The sequence below is a fragment of the Oculina patagonica genome, unplaced genomic scaffold, assembly GCF_052425735.1.
Source record: "Oculina patagonica isolate OP01 unplaced genomic scaffold, crgOcupat unplaced945, whole genome shotgun sequence".
NCBI classification, from domain to species: Eukaryota; Metazoa; Cnidaria; class Anthozoa; order Scleractinia; family Oculinidae; genus Oculina; species Oculina patagonica.
The window spans coordinates 279-7,874 of record NW_027558850.1 but is presented as its reverse complement, the minus strand read 5'-3'; the positions used below and the strand labels follow the sequence as shown (position 1 = coordinate 7,874).

Here is a 7,596-nt window from a genome sequence, read left to right as displayed (position 1 = left end):
TAAATAGATTTAGCCAAGCCTAAAAGCGGAGCTCCCCGGTAATTTACTTTGCCCTTTATTAAAATATCGAAATTCACTGACCGTAGGCATAAAAAATGGTTAATGAGCCCGCAATCCAATAGAAAAACCATTTTTCGGTCAGCGGTCAACTTTATAAAAACGCGTTACCTCGATGAGTTATACACCTGAGCCCGCGATATGATCACGTGATACTGGTCAGCGGATACCTTGTATTGACAGCTGTCAATTGACCATAACTTGGATGCCCAGTAACAAATAGATGAGTGTTTATCTATTTCTGAAGTGCGCAACACCGTACGTACCGTACGTACGCCGTACGCGCCCGCGAGCCATGCCGCTAGCCATGAAAACTCAAGTTCATGGTTTTCCTATTTCTGTGAATTTTCTATGGGTATGGGGCTCCGCTCTGCGGCCCTTCGGGCCGCTGTGGAGCTCCGCTATAACTAATTTTTGATCATATGAAAACCAGCTTTTAGAAACCGCGAAAACGTACCGTTTCTCAATTTGCAAATTTTGTTCAGTTAACTAAACTCTTTTTATGCTAAAAAATATCATTTCCTTTTGATTTCATAGGGTTTAAAAATAATTTGTAGACACTGAAGTGCATGCATATACATGTTTTAACTTACAGTGGGATTCCGATTTCTCGAACTTTCAAGGAAACTGGAAATTGGTTCGAAAACTCGGCCGAGAAATGGGAGTAGAACTGCAATGTTTGACTTTAATAATGAAGCAAATCGACGGGAAACGACTTCAAGTTATTGAGAGGCTCGAGAAAATTGAGGGTTTGAAAAATCGGGAATCTACTGTAATTCGTTTGTTATATAACTCAAATTTAGAATGACAGGAGAATCTTATCTTTTATCTTTTTCTCAATGCAGAATTGGAGCTGAATCATATGTATTTCACTTTTATTGTTTAATATCTCTTGTTGCCTTTGAACTGAATTGACGTCTTGTCCTGTAGTCCTTTCAACTCGTGAAGTGTTTGTTCCTACCAAAAAGGTGTCATTCACCTTAATTCTGACAGCAACAGAAACAAGATGTAGAAACAGATGGGATATTGAAGGAACTATGTCACGTACGGCACAATTTGACAAAATTCAGTGTGATTTTCAAGTTTGCCAATTAAAATTCATCTCAGTTTTCCTCACCATTCGAAGCCATCCGTTCTTGCTTTTTCTCCGTTTATTGTTACGTCTTAAGTGTTTTTCTACCTAATTGGTAAACAGTTATTTTATGGTTTTCGTCGATTTGAAGACGGGCAACTTTATACACTGCAAAACGTGGTAACATGGCATTGACTCTTTACTATTTATCCTTCCCAAACTCATCAAACGAATTGCGAAATAAACTTTTAAACTGTAACAGTTTACGTAATGCAAGTATTCCTAGAGGTGTCGAGTGAACATGACACTCGAGTGTCTGCATGATATTCACACCACAATGAATCCTCCTGTTGCTGAACATTATCATCATCATTAAAGTGCGATTTAAGAAAATTTTTTGAAACGAAAGCCTAGGCCTATCAAATATGTATGTTTAAGTTATGTAGTATAAAGTTATCATAACAAATAATATATAGATTTAGGCAAGCCTAAAAGCGGAGCTCCCCGGGTTATATGCCCTTTACATCTTTTTTAGAATGATTTTTTATTCATGTTATTTTCTTTATATATTATGTATCCTTTTTCACCATGAACAACAGCACCAAATAAAAGTAAAAAGTAGTTGATCAATCAAATGAGGATGATCATCTAGCAGTTTGTACATAACCTTCCAAAGATAAACTAGTATAAACTCTCAAAGATAAACTAGCACAAAGAAAGTGCTGCTCTAGAAAATATCCATACACCCACCATAACTGGTATATTATAGCTTTCCATTGCATACAACTGGAAAGTTTTGCATGTAACTTGTTCCCCTTCCCCCACCCCCCCCCCCACCCCCCAAACAGGTGGCCCTATTCGATGGAATAGTGGAACGGTGACAGTATTATTTCCCGATACAAAAAATAACAGCTGTCTGCTAGCAAACCGGAGTAAAACCCAGCCGCAAGCAAAATAACACCATTTTCCCTTTATTTGAGTCCCTTTGTCCTTGAGAGGTTTCACTTTACTTAATTGCATGAAAACTAAGAGCAATTCTGGAGAGGCAGAAATACTGTTTCTTAGTCCTAAACTCAGGTATAGTCTGTATAGATTGTTGGCAAAAATTTTACCATGCATTTGCTTGTATATAAAACCATGCAAGCATGGGCAAAAAATATGGCATAATTAGTTTTACTGAAACAGAAGGCTTTACAACAAATAACTGATCTGTGAGACACACCCACAAAACAAAATAGCTGTGTTCAATGTTTTATTATTTAATGACTGAGTTTGGTTTTGGTGAAGTAACAATTTGCCTATGAACAACACATATTTTATCAGTTAATTATTGTATTACAACATGTGATATTAATTTAGAGATTGATGAACTGTGTATCTCATTATCATGATTACTGTTCTTCACAGTGTGGGCACTGGGAATTAAATGTCTGGGTAGGTAAAGCCTGCTGTCGAGCCAAGTGGCTCATCAGGCTGGAGCGTAACCCGGTTTCTGAAGCATTATTAAGCGGCTACATGTAGGAGTATTTCTACTCCCCCTGGATGGGATGCTAGTCCATCGCAGGGTGACCCCCCCCCCCCAGGGGTAAATTAGCTGATACCTATTTATACACCTGGGTGAAGAGAAGAACTATGAGAGTAAAGTGTCTTGCCTAAGAACACAATGCAGTGCCCTGTCCAATCGTTTTAAACATAGCTTTTTTCCCTTTAGGTAAATTTTTAATATAGTTATAACAGATTTAAATAGTTGTATCATAGATGTTTTTTTTTTAATAATTTATCTCTTTGTAAATTTTTACGCAATTCAGTTTTAGACTGTCATGTAAAAATATCAATTAAACTATCTATCTATCTGTCCAGGTCTCGAACCCGGACTGTTCGATCCGGAGTCCAGCACAATAACCATAATTTAGGCCACCGCGCCTTCCACAAATGTTTGGGTAGCCGGATGATTTTTATATTGTGTTATCTGTTCTCAGAGATCCCTTAAGAAATACGTACATGGTTGAACCTTATCTGGCTCTATTTCATTAACTTTTAAAACACACCTGACCAAATAAATTGTATTTCACACAGAGTACATAAATATTAGTTGTACATGCGATGAAGAAATAATATAATATTCTGATTGTTCATTTATCGCTCTGTGTGTCTGCAACTCTCTGTGGAAATTCTGCTACTAATGTTAACCCTAAAAAAGGGAAAAAAAGACAGATACAATTTTGTTGATGGTCATTGACATCAAATGAATATTTATACTTTTAATTTAATTATTCAGAACATTATACAGATATATAAAAAAGAGTTATTTTTCCAATTTTTGCCTGGGCCAGGGAATGTGTTGGGGAATATGTTCAGAACCAAAAAATCCTTTCAGAGTGAGTGTGTCAGCATAACCTTTTTTTGACCTACTGAAGACACTAATAGTGCTATCAATAAGACCCTGCACATGGCGGGGCTTTGATGTCTGTTTTTGGGTGTGAAACACATGCTTAATTCAAGAGCTCCCTATAAAATGATGTGTCTTTTAAGACTCTTATATTTCTCTCTGACAGGTGCTGTTGAAAGCACTGTGATTAATTCCAGCAAAGCTTACATATTCTCCCCAAAACTTTTATGAGGGATGTAGCTAAGAAAAAAACTATGCCGGCTCATCAACAAGACCAGCTGGCTTTTTTGGCCTAAGCAGCTCTAAAAGTTTACAAAGTCTTTGTGTTCATGTAAAATTTCAGCTGAGTTCAAGTTCTATTTCTACATTTGCCTAGTACCACAAAAAGACAATTTATGTTAAGTTAGGGCTTGAGGTTATTAGCTATTAAGGTTAGGTATTAACAAAAGGAATTCGAACACAACGGGTCAATTTGCACTTCTCCCACAAAATCATTACAAGTATTCCGGTATTTTTTCAGATCAGGTAGCAGCTCTTGTTGGGTCTTTGCCCACATACCCCTCCCCCACGGTGGGGGAGGGGTGCATTGTATGAACAACAAAAACATTTTATGTACATGTGCTGTTACATATAAATTGTGTATATTAAATTTCCTCAATAGAACGAGGATTTCAGGGAAACATAAACTTACCAAGGGGTTAAAACGCATACTATTTTTCACACCCCAAAATTTTACACTTGAAAAACAAGTTTCATTCACTGTGTCACGGAGTTTCTTTAATATCTAGATAAAGAAAAGTATAAGCTGACACTAATGTAATGATTACCTGGATCATCACTTTCACTAACTGCAACCCTTGACTGTTTTCCCTGCACTGAAAACAAAATTTACACATATCAAAAACCTGTAAAATTCTTAACTTGCATCCTGGCAAAAGGTATGGAAATCCTAACATAGCAAGTTTTATAAAGACAACAGATTTGCTAAAATAAATGATAAATTCAAACTGCATCTTACACCCTCCATAAATACTTGTCACTGAATTGATCTCAAAAAAAACTTGTTGTACATGTATTATTTACTTTTTATTATATCCTCGAGTCATCGCAGACAGGCCCATTTTGAACTTATTTTTTTCACGATCAAAAACTAATCCTACTACATGTACTCTTGTAGAAAAAAATTATTAAGGCAGAAATATCTGATTTAGTCACTGCTTTAAGTTGGAAAACTTTGAAAGGCTTAAAGAATTGTACGAGTCACAACCTTCAAGAAAGCAATGCTCATAGCCACAGGGCTCAAAAAAGTCCCCTCTGGTTGTCTGGGGCAAGTATATTTTTCTGTCAAGCAATTAATTTTTCATGCCTGTTTGCGTAATAGTTAAAAGCCCGCTGTGGGAGGGGGGGGGGGGTTCTCCTTGGAATTTTTGGTGGGGGTGTGTCGTCCGCATCTCCAAATCCAGACCCAATTTCAGACCAAAAAATGCCATTTTCCACACCCGTTTTCAGACCTGGCCTCAAAAATCCATACCTGTTTTCAGACCTGACCTTGCATAGCATGTGCATCAGTGCTGACCGGAAGTCAACGTAACAAAGATGAATAGGTAAAATTTAGCTGGAATGCTATATTTTATCTATTTCTCTTTCTCTCTCACCAGTTTCAGACACCAGTTACTCGCCCCGGTTGCTGGGAAGAAAAATAAGTTTATAAGCTTCCGTGAACGGTCCCCGGATAACCATACTCAATTTCAGACCAAAATGTTCAAAATCTATACCCGTTTTCAGACCAAACGGCTCGAACACCATACCCTTTGGGGCGGCACATACCTATATACCTGATATAGGGAGTCCCCCCCCCCGGGGTTAAAAGGCCCAGGCAAGTTGACTACATGTAAATTACATGAATACAGTGACAAGTTTACTAAGAAACACAATCATGCACTGTCCTAGGCAAGCAAAATTTGAGAGCTGCTTGTTGACCACAGGGCAACCTGGAATTTTTTTTTTCCAAGCCCTTATCCTACATTATAACTTTAGGATCAGTTTGGTTGTTAAAACATAAAAAATTTTCATGATCTTTCACATAACATTTTAGAGTCTGTGCTATATTCTTTTATGTACCGTATTTATTCGATTAAACGCTGTGGCTTTTATTAAATTTTTCGTGATTCGAGTGCGGCGTTTATAAGAGGACTGTGTTTATACGAGGGCGGTGTTTATTTAAAATTCAATTTGTTTCTTGTACAAACAATAGTATGGTAACTGAACATTTGAATTTAAAAAAAATTAATTATCTTAAAACCTTGTTACAATCAAGAAAAATATTTTTTGGGCCTGCTGAAGCTTGATTATTACTGCATTTGCTTCCCAAGTCTGTTAGTTGAATGAACGCCGCATCATCATGATGCAGCATTTATTCAAGGGCAGGGTTTATTAATATTTCTGTTCTAACGTGCGGCATTTATTCGAGGGAGGCGTTTAACAGAATAAATACGGTATGTTATAAAAAATATGAATAAACTAATCAATTTATTCTGAGAAAGGCTGTTATCAGATAAGAAATACAAAACTTTCACAAAACGTTTTCACTCATAACATTCATATGATAAAAATTAAAATAAGGAAAACTACGCAAAGTTCTCAGTGAAAAATAACAGAGGCCATGGAGAAAACTATATTTCGCTAAAGCCTGCGGCACACTAGAGCAACTAGCTGAGCTAACCGCCTCGCGTGCCCGTTTGCTCAGCAGATTTCTCTCGTGTGCGGACATTTTTTCGTGAGAATTTTTCCTCCAGAGGCCTTGAGGAAAATATCTTTCGTGTTTGATATTTTTTGCCTCGAGAGACAAAATCCTCAACATGTGCGGGCGTCGTGAGCTACTTGCACAGCCAGAAATATCAACTGACCAATAAACACACTCAGAATGCTCACGTGATTTAACATGGCGGCTTCCAAATCAAACTTGCTAAGCACTTTCCTCACTGTCTGCGGTGAAATGTGCAGTGAGTAAATGGCTGAGCAAACAGGCACGTGAGGCGAATAGCACAGCTAGTTGCTTTAGTGTGCGGCAGGCTTAAGACTCTCAGCTAGCAATGTCCTCTGTATTGCGTCTGACTCGACCACATTCTTACAAATTTGCATGTAAATTTTGTTCTCTACTTGTTCTGTACTCTTTCCAACGTTTTAAAGTGGTGTGTTCTTCCTACTTCGGTGATTTAACTACAGAATAAACAAATTACCGCGGATAAGAAATACCAGAAGTAAGGTATGCTTTGAATACAATTCGTGTTTAAGACAAAACGAATTTCACCAAGGCTAGGGTCACTAAGGCTATGTCCTTGTTTTGACATACCGGTACACGACTGAGAGCTAGAACCCGCCTTCGTTTAAAAATGACGTATTAGATTGAATGGTGGTTAATCTAAATAGCAAAGACTTTTCTAAACTGTTAAAAAAATGAACATCAATAAGTCGTAATATGCTTAATAAGCTTACCTTGTTTTCGTAAAGGAATGTTGTCTTTGACCGTCTTGGCTTCAAACTCACCAAGAAGCTTAGAAGATTAACATCCATTTCGATCGGTCACAATCTTTACTCCTCTACTAACTATGGTTGTCATCGCGGATAAGACGAGAAATATATACAGAAATAATTTATCTGTAATAAACTGTCTTTAAAACTGAGTCCTTCGTGTGCCGATCGCGGATCGCGGAGTCTTCATGCTTAGTGAACTAATTAATGCGTACGCTTGGTAAATCGGCATGCTGTGAGATTGTTTCCTGACTTTTGACTCTGAACCATATTCAAAATCCTGCTGTTGACGTTGCCGTTTCCCGAAAGCTTAAATATGAACCACAACATTTGCCAATCAAGCTCGCTTAGAAGCTTATAAATCCAGACGAGCCGACAGCGGACTTCCCCAAGTTACTCTCCCCTTCATGTAAATCTAAAACGGAAAGCACTTGCGCGCCCGCGATTCAATGACGAAACCATTACTGGCCAGCGGTCAACTTCAAAAAAACATTCAACCTCGATGAGCTCTACATCTGAGCCCGCGATATGGTCATGTGATACTGGT

At 37.8% G+C, this 7,596-nt stretch overlaps 1 long non-coding RNA gene across 2 annotated transcripts; it reads right to left on the bottom strand.

Annotated features, from left to right (window-relative positions):
- Positions 1 to 2,664: 2,664 nt before the first annotated feature.
- On the bottom strand, positions 2,665 to 7,218 carry LOC144641436 (uncharacterized). 2 transcript variants are annotated; one of them, XR_013568551.1, is made up of 3 exons: positions 7,014 to 7,218; positions 4,346 to 6,737; positions 2,665 to 3,320 (listed from the first exon to the last, which is right to left on the bottom strand). It is a non-coding gene; the product is annotated as an uncharacterized LOC144641436 (long non-coding RNA). The 2 variants fall into 2 exon arrangements; XR_013568550.1 differs by having other exon boundaries at positions 4,346 to 7,218.
- Between the last annotated feature and the right edge of the window lie 378 nt (positions 7,219 to 7,596).